Genomic DNA, 14,954 nt, shown 5'->3' with positions numbered 1-14,954 from the left:
TTTGTCTGACTCTTCAAAGCCTGAAATCACTGAGGCAGACCAACCATTGGTAGTATAATACCTGATAATGCCGTTAGTATGAGTTTAATTGCATTCAGTAATTAGAGATATGCTTTAAATCCAAATGCAAATAATTGTGATCAAGATATGAAAGGGAGAGTGGGTACCATTGATGCCACACTTAGGAGTAAAAAGAAGAATCTAGGTATACTGAAGTAATATCATTTATGTAACAGTATCTAGAACAAAATAGGTGCTCGAGATGTGTTTGTTGAGTATAAATATATGAAGGATCTACCTCATTTATTTATTTAAAAGTGTGTGGAGTGGGGCACCTGGGTGGCCCAGTCGGCTAAGCCTTGGACTTCTGCTCAGGTCGTGATCTCACAGCTCATGAGTTTGAGCCTGGCATTGGGTTCTCTGTTGTCAGAGCAGAGCCCCCTTCCCTTCCTGTTCCTGTCTCCTCTCTGTCTGCCCCTCCCCAGCTTGTGCTTTCTCTCTGTCTCAAAAATAAATAAAAACATTTTTAAAAATGTGTGGAGCAAGTAGACTTTGCATTTGTAGTAAAATAGGTGATAGGCTATGGTTTACAATTTCAAAGGGGTATTGGTTTTGTAGATGTGTTTTTCTATTTATAACTTAAATTTAATCACTGTAGAAAAGTAAGAAAAACAAGCATAAAGAAAAAAATTGAATTCCTCAAACACCCAAAGGATAACCTTTAACACTTTAATGTATATCTTTGTAGAATTTCCCCATGCAAATCTATATATCTAATAGCTATAGTTATGTGTATATTTTACAAAATGGAATCAAACTGTGCAACTGTTACATAAAGTGCATTTTCATTTAATACTGTGGTATAAATGTTCTTCCTTGTCAATAAATGTAATCTAAATTAAAGAACACTGGCTTTTGGAGTCAGACCAAGTTTGTTCTAATTCTTTATCTGTCATTCACTAGATTGTTGAGCTTGGGCAAATCTCATTATTTCTCTGAACCTCAATTTTCTCATCTTCAGATGAAAATGGGAATAGTGTAATAGCTCTCAGAGTTCTTGTGACAACTAAATGAGATAATATATGTAATTAGTTCATATGTGCCTCATAAAGAGTAGCTATTTTAAAATTTATATGTCATCTATTCTATGAATTTATTTTGTGGCTTTTAACAGTGCTGCCTTGACCATCAATATACAGACATTTTACAAGCTTGTCATGTTTTTTTCCTTAAGATGAATTTTTAGTTGTGGAATTGCTTGGCTAAGGAAATGTGCTCATTCTGGTCTTTGTAAAGTACTATATTTTAAAATGTTCTTCAGAAAAATTGAGCCATTCTATGACTCCACCAGTAATATATGGGAGTGCTATTTCTCTATACCAATGCCAATTCTGTATATATTTTTATTTTTGCCCATCTGATAAGTGAAAAATGGTATCTTGTTTAATCTGTATTCTTTTCATATGTTTAATGGCTATTTGTTTTTGTTTTTGGTAAATGTCCTAGTCATGCCCTTGTCTTTGCCTTATTGATTTGTGAGAACTTCCTGTATATTAAAATTTTAATTCTTTATTATATAAATTGCAAATAAAATTTCCTGTCTTGTTTGCCATCTAGAAGTTTGATATATATTTTTTTATTTTTATGGAGTAAAATTCATTTTTCTCTTTGTAGTTTTTACCTTTGGGTCATGCTTACAAAGACCTTCCCTGTCTCTCAAGATAACATAAATGTTCCCCACCCGTATTTTCTTTTAGTACTTTTCAGTGTGTGTGTATTCTTTTTTACTTCCATAGAGTTAAGTGTACAAAACTTAAGTGTGAAGCTTGATGAATTTTTTTTTTAATGTTTATTTTTGAGAGACAGAGACAGAGCACAAGCACGGGAGTGACAGAAGGAGAGGGAGACACAGAATCTGAAGCAGGCTCCAGGCTCTGAGCTGTCAGCACAGAGCTGGATGTAGGGCTCAAACTCATGATCTGGGAGATTGTGACTTGAGCTGAGGTCAGACACTCAACTGGCTGAGCCACCTAGGTGCCCCAAAGTTTGATGAATTTTTATGTATGTATGCATCCATGCATACACCATCCAGATCAAGAGATAGACTGTTTCTAGCCTTCTAGCAGTTAACTACCGTTCTAATCTGTGTTTCCATAGCTTAGTTTCTCTGATTTTTGAACATCATACAATATGACTCTTGTTAGCTATTATTTATGATTGCTGAGCAGTATTTTATTATATGATTATACTACAAACTTCTGATGTTGATTGACATTGGATTGTTTACAGCTTGGAACTATTAAGAACTTTTTTGGTATGTGTCTTTTGCTGGACATAAGTGCTTATTTCTCTGGAATATACCACTGTATAGGATTCCTGGGTCATAGAACAGACTCATATTTGACCTTAATAGATACTGCCAGACAGTTTCCCAAAATGGTAGTACCAGTATACACTCTCACCAGCAATGCATAAGAGTTCAAGTTGCTTTGCATATTTGCCTTTTACTGTTGGCTGTTCTGGTTTGTTGGTACTCAGTGGAGTTTTCATTTGTATTTCTCTTATGACTAATGATGTTGAGCACTTTTACAGATACTTATTGGCCATTTGGATATCCTTTTTACAAAGTGCCTGTTCACTTCTTTTGCCCATTTTTATATTGGATTGTTTGTCTCATTCTTATTGATTTGTAGGACTTATTTACGTAGCATGCTTGTATGTATGTGTTTGTATTTTTTAAACCCTTAAAGCTTTAAGTATTCTGTATTTTATTTTGGTAGATGGTTTGTGATAGAAATCTCACCTAATCTTATTTTTAAAAGGTTATCTAGGGGCGCCTGGGTGGCGCAGTCGGTTAAGCGTCCGACTTCAGCCAGGTCACGATCTCGCGGTCCGTGAGTTCGAGCCCCGCGTCGGGCTCTGGGCTGATGGCTCAGAGCCTGGAGCCTGTTTCTGATTCTGTGTCTCCCTCTCTCTCTGCCCCTCCCCCGTTCACGCTCTGTCTCTCTCTGTCCCAAAAATAAATAAAAAACGTTGAAAAAAAAAATTTAAAAAAAAAAATAAAAAAAAAAAAGGTTATCTAGATGTTACAATGACATTTTTTTTTGAAAAAAAAATTTCTCCATTGATTTAAAATACTAGCTTTTCCATATAGCACTCTCTAGTACATACTTGAGTCTATTTCTGTACACTTCACTCCTGTTTTGTCAAGAAAAAATGACCTGGTGTTTCTCTCAGACTGTTTTTTGGTTGTAGGTTTATAACATACGGTAATATCTCATAGAACAAATTCCCTTTCATTTTTTTCTTTAAAAATAATTTGTGAGTACTTCATATATTCTTCCAAGTAACTGTAGGATATTTTTGTTCAGTTCCAACAATGACATCAAAAAGTTTGTTGGGATTGTTTAAAAATTCAAGAAAAGTCTTCTAGGTCAAGGATGTTTGTGAGTCTGGCTTGCTGATGTTGTTTCATTGATCTCTGTTATGGGCTGAATTGTGTTCCCCCCAAAACTCATATGTTGAAGCCCTAAAGCCTGTAAAGGACCCTGGAGATAGGGGCATTAAAGAGGTAATTAACCTTAATCATTGGGGTGGGACTCTAATCCAATCTGACTGTTGACCTTGTAAGAAGAGGAAAAGATAGGGGGAGGTGCTCACACAGAGAAAAGGCCATGTGAGGTTTATTTTTCTTTTCCAATTTGGATGCCTTTTATTTATTTTATTATTTTCTTGCCTAATTACTCTTGCTAGAACTTCCAAGAAAATGGTGAATAGAAATGGTGAAAGTGGGCGTTCTGATCTTGTTTCTGATCATAAGGGGAAGGCTTTCACTATTTGAGTATGATATAGATTTTTCATCAAAGCCCTTTATCAGATTGAAGAAGTGCTCCCTGTTCCTTGTTTTCTGAGTATTTTTTTCTTTTAATCAGGGAAAGGTGTTGAAATTTTAAAAATATGCATTAATTGAGATGATTCTATGTTTTTTCTCCTTCATTTTATGAATGTGATATATTACATTGATTTATTTTTGTACGGTGAACCATCTTTGCATTCCTAGAGTAAATCCTACTTTGTCACAGAATGTGATGGTCTTAATATGTTTCTGGATTCAGTTAGCTAGTATTTTGTTGAGGATTTTTGCATCTATATTAATAAGAGATATTAGTTTGTAGTTTTCTTGTGATTGTCTGGCTCTGATATCATGGTTATGCTGGCTCATAGAATGAGTTTAAAAATGTTCCCTCCTCTTATTCTTTGGAAGAGTTTGAGAAGGCTTAGTGTTAATTTTTCTGTAAGTGGTTGGTAGAATTTATCAGTGAAGTCGTCTGTTTCTAGATTTTTTTTTCTTCTAATTTTTGGGAGGTTTTTTGATTCAACCTGTTTATGTGTTATAGATCTGTTCAGTTTTTTTTTTTTTTTCCTATTTCTTCTTGAGTCTGCTTTGGTAGTATATTTCTAGGAATTTTTCCTTTTTATCTAGGTTGTCTTTTTTTTTTTTTTTTTTTTTTTACTGTATAGTTGCTCATAGAATTCTCTTTATAATCCTTTTTACTTCTGTAAGATTGATAGTAATGTCCCCACTGTCATTTCTTTAGTTATTTACTACTTGTCTCTCTCTTTCTCTTTGTCAGTCTAGCTAAAGGTTTATTAATTTTGTTGATCTTTATTTTAAAGGACCCACTTTTGTTGACCCTCTCTATTATTTTCATATACTCTATTTAGTTTATCTCTGCTCTATTTTTTAGAATAGAATTTTCTTTCATCTTTTAGATTAGGGTTTAGTTTGCTCTTCTCCTTAAAGATCTTTAAGGTATAAAGTTAGTTTACTGATTTGAGATCTTTTTTTTTTTAATTTTTTTAATGTTTTTATTTATTTTTGAAGGAGAGAGAGACAGAGCATGAGCAGGGGAGGAACAGAGAAAGAGGGAGACATAGAATTTGAAGCAGGCTCCAGGCTCTAAGCTGTCAGCACAGAGCCCGATGTGGGGCTCGAACTCACGAACTGTGAGATCATGACCTGAGCCAAAGTTGGACACTTAACCGGCTGAGCCACGCAGGTGCCCCTGAGATCTTCTTTTTTTAATGTAGGCATTTATAGCTGTAAATTTCTTTCTCAGTAGTTTATTTCCAGCATCCCATATCTTGGTATGTTGCGTTTTAGGTTTCATCTGTCTCAAGGTATTTTCATCCATCTCAAAGCATTACATTACTCTTGTAATTTCTTTGTTGACTCATTGGTTTTTTAAAAGTGTGCTGTTTAATTTCCAAATATTTGTGAAATTTTCAGTTTTCCTTCTGTTATTGATTTATAGCTTCATTCCACTGTGTTCAGAAGAGATGCTTTATATGATTTAAAGCTTTTAAAATTTATTAAGACTTGATTTGGGACTTAATATATAGTCTATCTTGGGGAATGTTCCATGAGAAGAATGTATATCTGCTATGGTTTGGTGGAATGTTCTTTATATGTCTGTTAGGTCTAGTTGGTTTATAGTGCTGTTCAAGTCTTGTATTTTCTTTTTAAAAATTTTTTTTTAAGTTTATTTATTTATTTTGAGAGAGAGAGAGAGACAGAGAGAGAGAGAGAGAGAGAGAGAGAGAGAGAGAAAGTATATGCATGAGCACAAGTGCAGGAAGGGACAGAGAGAGAGGAGAGAGAGAATTCCAAGCAGGCTCTGTGTGCTGTCAGTGCAAAGCCTGATGTCGGGATCGAATTCACAAATTTGAGATCATGACCTGAACTGAAATCAAGAGTCGGATGCTTAACTGACTCAGCCACCTAGGCGCCCCAGGTCTTGTATTTTCTTATTGATCTTCTGTCTAGATATTTTATCCACTGGACACTTTGTGTCAGTTCTTCAGGTAGCCCTCAGACAAGTCAAAACACAAGCAGAATTCTTTGATAACAGGTGAACTCTGCTCCCTCTGGAATGAGGGACTACAATCTCATACTTGAACATGGGCTTCTGTCTTCAAAACTGAGTTGAGGAGCAGAGCAAGGACAAGTAAAAATGCTGCAGTGGTCTCCTGCTGTTTGTAAGTTGCCCCCTTGATTCAGCATTCACATGATTGCTATTATCTTTGTCTGTTTTCCAGAGTTCTGAAAAAGTTGACTGAGATTTTTTGCTCATTTTTTTATTGTTTTTGTGGAAGGATGAGCCCCTGGAGCTACCAACTCTATCACTTTTACTGACATCACTCCCTACGTGCCCCCAACCCCTTAAAGTTTTGAAAATGGCAACTTGTATATCCACATCAGATGCTTGGTTTCTTTTGAAGAATTGAAAGTATGTTATTACTGAGCCCATAGTTCCACAGATCAACAATTGCCTGATGAGTAGCAGTTGCCCAGTTCAGGTAGGAAATACGTTTCGCCTGCACTTTCCCTCCTGCCCCTTAATCATTTAAGTTACCTGATTGGTTTCTCCACCCATTTTAATTTTCAGTCTCTTTAGTATTACATATTGACTACAAGCCTAGGCCTTGAACCAGATAAAACTGGACTTGAACGTTGTCCTGACCATTTAAAGACTGTGTGTCCTTAGAAAAGTGACCTGTTCTCTGTGATCTTTAGTGTCTTCATTTGTAAAATGAAGAGAAACATAATTACTCAATTTAGTTATTGAGATAAGTAAATAATATAATATTTATGAAGAATTTAGCCCAGTGCCTAACATGCAGTAAGTAAATAATAGTTGTTAGGAGTTTTAATGTAAATTTATTAAAGTCATTTTTTATGTTCCTTGGTAATGTTTGGAATTTTTTTCTTATATGTTGAGTATATTTGTTTAAAAATGTTATTCTTATATAATTTGTGAATTTTATTGTTGTTGTGAATTGGATCTTTTTTTCCTACTATATTTTCCAAATGGCTAATGCTAGTATGTAGGAAAGATAATTTTGGTTTCTCTTTTCTCCTGCCATTTTTAAAATTTCCTTATTAGATTAAATAGATTTTCTGATTAGCTTCATTTTTCTTTTTGTTTTTTTAGTTTCATTTTTCTTGATATACATTGTAATGATAATTTCCCCCACCTTTATAATATTTATACTCTAATTCTTTTTTTTTTTCTGATATTGACTAGGACTACAAAACAATGTTAAATAATAATGAGGATTACAGATGTCATTTTATTCCTGAATATAATGGGAATGTCCCAGCAAGTGCAATGCTTAATTTTGGTTTCAGATATATACATATATATACATACATATGCATATACGTGTATATATATATGTATATATATGTACATGTATAAATATATATGAATATATATAGAACAATTTCTATGATGAAGTTTCTATTTCTATTTTACAAAAAATTTTAACTGGCTTTTGAATTTTATCAAATAATTCATAGAATCTATTGAAATAGTCATATGATTATCTCCATTAACTTATTCATGTAGTTGCATCCATAGATTTTTTTTTTAATTTTTTTTTCAACGTTTATTTATTTTTGGGACAGAGAGAGACAGAGCATGAACGGGGGAGGGGCAGAGAGAGAGGGAGACACAGAATCGGAAACAGGCTCCAGGCTCTGAGCCATCAGCCCAGAGCCCGATGCGGGGCTCGAACTCACGGACCACGAGATTGTGACCTGGCTGAAGTGGGACGCTTAACCGACTGCGCCACCCAGGCGCCCCCATAGATTTTTTTTTTAACGTTTGTGTATTTATTTTGAGAGAGAAAGAGCATGAGCAGGGGAAGAGCGGGGGGGGGGGGGGCGGGGGGGGGGGGGGGGTGGGGAGAGAGAATCCTAAGCAGCTCCACACTGAATGTGGAGCCTGATCCCATGACTGTGAGATGACGTGAACCAAAATCAAGAGTGGATGCCTAACCAACTGAGCCACCCAGGTGCCCCACATCCATGGATTTTTAAATGTTAAATCAGTTATCCATTCCTAGAATAAACCTTACTTGGTCATCCTATATTTGTCTTTTAATACAATTCTGAGATCAGTTGCTAATATTTTATTCAGGATGTTTGTATTTTAGTAGTTGATCTATTGTTACCCTTTCTTGTTTTGTATTTATAGACTTTGGGCATTAGTATTATGCTAGCTTTATAAAATGATTTTAGAAACTTACTATCTTCTTCTGTGTCCTGGGACAGTTTATATATGAACTATCTGTTCTTCAAGATTTTCCAAAACTCACCTATAAAATCACATGGTCTTTGGGGTGCCTGGGTGGCTCAGTCGGTTAAGCGTCTGACTTCAGCTCAGGTCATGATTTCACAGTCCGTGAGTTCGAGCCCCGCGTCGGGCTCTGGGCTGATGGCTCAGAACCTGGAGCCTGTTTCCAATTCTGTGTCTCCCTCTCTCTCTGCCCCTCCCCCATTCATGCTCTGTCTCTCTCTGTCTCAAAAATAAATAAACGTTAAAAAAAATAATAAAATAAAATCACATGGTCTGGTTTCTCAGGGTGTGGGGGTTATGGTTGTGGTGTATACAGATCTCTTATAGGTTTTCCAGTTACTGTAGGTTTTTCCAGTATTGTATGATTATTGGTCTACTTAAATTTTTTCCTTATACTTTAAAATTTTTTGATGATTCAACTTAGAAAAATATTGCATTTCCTTTCAGATTTATGATTTATTGAGACTAAGTATTTTTTTAGACTGTTACTTCAATCCCCACATGTTTTTAATTTCCAATATTGAGTCCTCTCTCTTTCTTGATTATATTCAGTTATACTTTATTTCTAGTATGTTTTAATGTTTGTTGAAACAGTCTTTTTAAAGAAACACCTCTTTTGTTTATCAAGTTTATTTTGAGTTGTTTTGGGGTGTTGAGGCTGTAATGTAACAGATAGCGAGTTTATAGTTTTGTGATCCTCTGACCTGTAATATCTAACTCTATGGGGTACCAGAATCACTAAATTTGGAGTGTACATCCATGATATACAAAAGGATTAGTGGGGAGCCTTCTGCAACTTTTCTTATTTTTATGCTGCTTATTTATTGAGTTGTGAGCAAACCAAAGTGAAAGTAACTTTTTAAATTTTTTTTTTAACGTTTATTATTTTTGGGATAGACAGAGACAGAGCATGAACGGGGGAGGGGCAGAGAGAGAGGGAGACACAGAATCGGAAACAGGCTCCAGGTTCCGAGCCATCAGCCCAGAGCCTGACGCGGGGCTCGAACTCACGGACCGCGAGATCGTGACCTGGCTGAAGTCGGACGCTCAACCGACTGCACCACCCAGGCACCCCATAAAGTAACTTTGAACTGAGTTCAAGGTATCATATTTGCCTGTCCTTAAACCCAGTTGAAAATCTGTGGTTTGCACTAGAGAAGATAGTTTTTTCTTGTTTTTGCTTTGTTTTGTTCCTTTTGGTTGGTGTCTTGGAATTTCTTGCTCTTTAAGCATGAAGCTAAGTGTTTTAAACATACTTAATTATGTATTTTTTAAAAATAGTTTTATTAACATATAAAAAAATACCATACCACAAAGTTAACTCACTTAATGTGTATTCAGTGGTTCTTTAGGATATTCACAGAGTTTTGCAACCACACCACAATCTAATTTTAGAGAATTTTTAACACTCTAAATAGAAATCCTGCACACATTAGCAGTCATTGCACATTTCTCCCCTACTTCACCCCAAACCTGGATAATCACCATCCTATTTTCTGTATTTTGCCTATTTGGGACATTTCACAAAGATAGAGTCATACAATATAATGTATGTCTTTCACTTAGCATAATGTTTTCAAAGTTTATCAATGTTGTGGCATGTGTCAATATTTTATTTTCTTCTTAGTGCCAAATGATTTTTATTATTTGGATATACCACATGTTGTTTATCCATTCTTCAGTTGATGGACATTCACATTGTTTCTACTTTTGGGCTGTTATGAATGATGCAGCTATGAACATTCATGTACAATTTTTTGTGTGTATATATATTTTAATTTCTATTTGCTATATACCTGGGGTGGAATTGCTGGTCATATGATAACTCTCTGTGTAATCTTTTGAGGAACCACCAAAACTGTTTTCCAAAGTTGCTGCACAATTTTACATTCCCACCAGCAGCATATGAAGGTTCCAATTTCTTTACAACCTCATCGACACTTACTATTATGTGTTTATTATGTTAGCTTTATTAGTGGGTATGAGTGGTATATCTTTGTGGATTTGATTTTCATTTCCCTGATGGCTAATGATGTTGAACATTTTTTATGTGTTTATTGGTCATTTGTGTATCTTCTTTGGAGAAATTTCTATTCAAATTCTTTGCTCATTAAAAAATATTCTTTAATAAATTTTTAAATTTATTTTTGAGAGACAGGGACAAAATGTGAGTAGGGGAGGGGCAGAGAGAGAGGGAGACACAGAATCGGAAGCAGGCTCCAGGCTCTGAGCTGTCAGCACAGAGCCCAACATGGGGCTTGAACCCACAAACCATGAGATCATGACCTGAGCCAAAGTCGGATGCTTAACTACCTGAGCCACCCAGGCGCCCCTGCCCATTTTAAATTGGGTTGCTTGTCTATTTATTATTGAATTGTAAGAATTCTTTATATATTCTAGATATAAATCCCATTTGAAATATATGATTTGCAAATATTTTCTCCCATGCTGTGTGTTGTCTCTTTACTTCCTTGATGGTATCCTTTGACAGAGAGAAGTTTTAAATTTTAATGATCTTCCACGACCTATGTTTTTGGTGTCATATTTAAGAGACCATTGTCTAATCCTAGATCTCAAAGATTTAGACCCATTTATGAAAACAAGTAAATGCCATCTTCTTAGTGAAGATACTCAATGTATGTATGGTTTCCTAATCTGCAAAGAACTTGTAACATTTAACTCCTTACTGATTATGGCAGAGGACCCACAATTTACTAAGAAAGATCGGATGAGTGTGTGACTATTCTGATAACTTGTCAAAATTGATGTAGGTGACTTACTCTGAGGAGTAAAACAGGAGAGAAGCAGGTCAGAGTTCCTGCATGGTGATTCCATCCCAAATCTAGGTGATCTCATACAAATCAAAATTGGGTTAGCTTCAGATAGTCCTTTTCTTCTTTTAATGTTTCCATGTGACTAAGTAGTCTAATAAAATGGTTCCCATCCTAATATTTTGTACTCAAATCATGTATCCAAAGATGTCTTATTAAAAGCAACTATTTTTTTTACTCTTAAAACTTGGAATTTATCTATTATAATGTTATCACAGCACATAATCTTTTTTTCTTCTTTTCCTCACCCCTCTCAGATAAGAAGAGGAGATGTCTCCGGTGGGACTTTTGCTCTCGTGGGACTACTTTTCTAGTAGTGGTGAGTTACTTAATACTAGATTTTAAAACTATCAGTGGTTATTATTTCTGATGACCTGAGGGAAGGGCTTTCTATGATATTGATCTCTTCTCACACTTTCCTACCTTTTTTAAAATGCTTATTTATTTTTGAGAGAGAGAGAGAGAGAGAGAGAGGGAGAGAGCGCATGCAAGCGGGGGAGAGGCAGAGAGAGAGGGTGATGCAGAATCCCAGAATCCGAAGCAGACTTCAGGCTCTGAGCTGTCAGCACCAGAGCCCAACACGGGGCTCAAACTCACGAACTGTAAGATCATGACCTGAGCCGAAGTCAGATGCTTAACCAACTGAGTCACCCAGGTGCCCCTCGCACTCTCCTACTTTTTATGATACTAACCTCTTCTTACACTCTCCATTTCTCAATCGTGGGAAAAAATATTTTATTTTCTTTAAAAAAAAAAAAAGAAAGAAATTATTGAGCCCTTGCTATCTACGTGTAAGGCAAGATGGCTACAAAAGGAAACAAGGCAGATAAGGTTTTTAACCTCAGGAATCTTATATTCTAGAAGGGACCTCTAGAAAACAAGCAACTATAATGCAAGGTGGTAAGAGCTATGCCAGGGGAAGTACAAACAGGTATTTGTGCATGTAAATGAGACACTTGAATCAAAGTTGGAGTGCTAGGGTCTAACTGCAAGCACAACATCTACTAGCTCGGTTACCTTGGACAAGTTTCTTCATCTTCACTGCCTTCAGTTTTCTCATATTTAAAATAGAGGCAATAAGAGTACTCATCTAATTGGTTTTCTATGAAAATAAATGAGTTGATGCATATAAATTGCTTAGCATAGTGCCTGAATATACAATAAAAAGGTAACTCATTATTATTATTATGATGATGATGATGATGATGAGAGGGATATTATTCTGAAGGGTTATTTAAGAGCTAAGAAGTAAATGGAGCGGTCAATGTCAGAAGAATATTCCAGGCAGAGAGAAGAGCATGTTGCATGCCTGGAGGCAGAACAGATCATGGAGAGTATGAATAACTAAATGAAATTTATTATGCTGAGTAGGAGAGAGCTGGAGAAAAAGATATGATACAGGAGAAATAGGGGCCGGATCAGAGAGATGTTTGGCCTTTATGCCAAGAGTATGCAGATTTGAGAGGGGGATCAAGATACTCGAGTAAGAGGACCCGAAACTCACCTCTTCCCACAGATGGAACTGGATAACTCCTATTAGCGTAAATAACCCAGGAAAAGACCCAAAGACTGGCAGAACAAACTCCACAACTAAAGTAGAGAAGAGACCACAATGAAGATGATAGGAAGGGCAGAGATGTGGCAATCTGCAGCAGGGAAGGAGCCCTGGGTGCAGACAAGGGTGAGAGACAGACTATCACACTGGATATCCTGCACTGGGAAGATGAAACTCCATAGCCTTTGACTTTTAAAACTAGAGGGACTGAATTTCATGAGTTCTTACAACCAGTGGGACTTAAGGCTTGGAATCTTAAAAATCGGCAGACTCAGTTCTACATCTTGGAAATAATAGCTAGAAGTAGCAGTTTGAAAAATGCCTGGGGCACATGGGAGGAACAGTTATTTATACATCTCAGAGCATGTCCTGAAGGAAATTCTCCACAAACAAAGGAGCTGGCAGGTGCCATATCCCTGCCCTGCCCCACAGCATAACCAGCAGCAGCACTGACATTCACTAACTTGCTTACACCAAGCCCCACCTCCCACACTTCAGCAGATCCACCCCTTCAGGTCCTGTTTACCTTAGTCTGGGCACTGCAGGTCCCCTCTGCCAGAAGACCAATGCAAACCTTGCCAACACTGCATCTCCTGACCCATGCATTTTACAAGGCCCTGGTCTCAGTGGTGGTGGGGGTGGCAGGTCTCATTTTGCAAGCATACCAGAGCTCACCTTGTTAAAACTACACATAATATACTGCCCACAACAGGCAAAGAGAACCTCTGCAGATGACTGGACTGAAGGAAAAAGTGGCCAAGACATAATAGCTGGGCACACACCACACACATAGGAGACACCCCTGAACCACCAGGTTCTGGTGAATAGGGGACACTGCAGGATATCTTCTTCATAAGGCCATTATTTTCAAGAGCAGGAGACATAGCTGACATCCCTAACACACAGAAACAGACACAGGGAGATGAAATGAGGAGACAGAGAAATATGTCCCAAATGAAAGAATAGGATAAAACCACAGCAAGAGACCTAAGTGAAATGTATGTAAGGAAGATGTCTGATAGAAAATTTAAAGTAATGATCATAAAGATACTCACTGGACTTGAGTAAAGTGGAGGACATCATTGGGACCCTTAATAAAGACATATGAAACATAAAAAAGAACCAATGAGATGAAGAGCACAACACATGAAATAAAAAATACACTAGATGGAATAAATAGCAGGCTGGAGGAAGCAGAAGGATGACTTAGAAACTTGGAAGACAAGAGTAATGGAAAGTAATCAAGCTGAGCAGGTGAGAGAAAAAATTATGCAAAATGAGAATAGAGTTAGGGAACTCAGTGACCCCCTTCAAGCATAATAACATTTGCATTATAGGGATCCCAGAAGAAGAAGAAGAGAGAGAAAACGTGGCAGAAAATTTATTTGAAGAAATAATAGCTGAAAATTTCCTAATATGGGGAAGGAAACAGATATCCAAATACAAGAGGCACAGAGAGCCCCCAACAAAATCAACCCAAGGAGGTCCATACCAAGATATATGGTAATTAAAATGCCAAAAAGTAGTGATAAAGAGGGAATTTTAAAAACAGCAAGAGAAAAGAAGACAATTATATTCAAGAGAAACCCCATAAGGTTATCAGTGGATTTCTCACCAGAACTTTTGCAGGCTAGAAGGGAGTGGAATGATATATTTAAAGTGCCAAAAGGAAAAAGTCTACAGCCAAGAATACTCTATCCAGCAAGATTATCATACAGAATAAAAGGAGAGATAGTTTCCTAGACAAACAAAAGCTAAAGAAGTTCATGACCACTAAATCAGCCCTACAAGAAATGTTAAAAGAGGACTCTTTGAGTGGAAAGGAAAGACCATAAGTAAGAGTAAGAAAAGTAGGACACACAAAAGCAGTAAAAATTAGTGTATCTGTAAAAATCAGTCAAGGGACTCACAAAATAAAAAGATATAAAGTATGATACTATATACCAAAAACATGGGGGGTGGAGAGTAAAGAATGTGCTCAAATTTAAGTGACCATCAAGTTAATATAGACTGCTATATGCAGAAGATATTATATTCAAACCTAATGGTAACCATAAATCAAAAACCAGTAATAGATATGCAAAAAATAAAGAGAAAGGAATCAAAATGTATTATTAAAGAAAGCTAGCAAATTGAAAGGAGAGTAAAAGGAGAAACAAAATGGCAATAATTGTAAATAATTACTTTGAATGTAAATGGACTAAATGTTCCAATCAAAGGTGTAGGGTGATGGAATGGATAATAAAAAATAAGACTCATCTATATGCTGCCTACAAGAGACTAATTTCAGACCTAAAGTCACCTGCAAATTAAAGTGAAGGGATGGAGAAACATTTATCATGCAAATGGATGTCAAAAGAAAGCTGGCAATACTCAAGAGACAAAATAGACTCTAAAACAAAGACTGTAACGAGAGACAAAGAA

The sequence above is a fragment of the Herpailurus yagouaroundi genome, unplaced genomic scaffold (assembly GCF_014898765.1).
Source record: "Herpailurus yagouaroundi ecotype Mexico unplaced genomic scaffold, PumYag 162, whole genome shotgun sequence".
Taxonomy (NCBI): domain Eukaryota; kingdom Metazoa; phylum Chordata; class Mammalia; order Carnivora; family Felidae; genus Herpailurus; species Herpailurus yagouaroundi.
Note: the sequence above shows the minus strand (reverse complement) of the source record.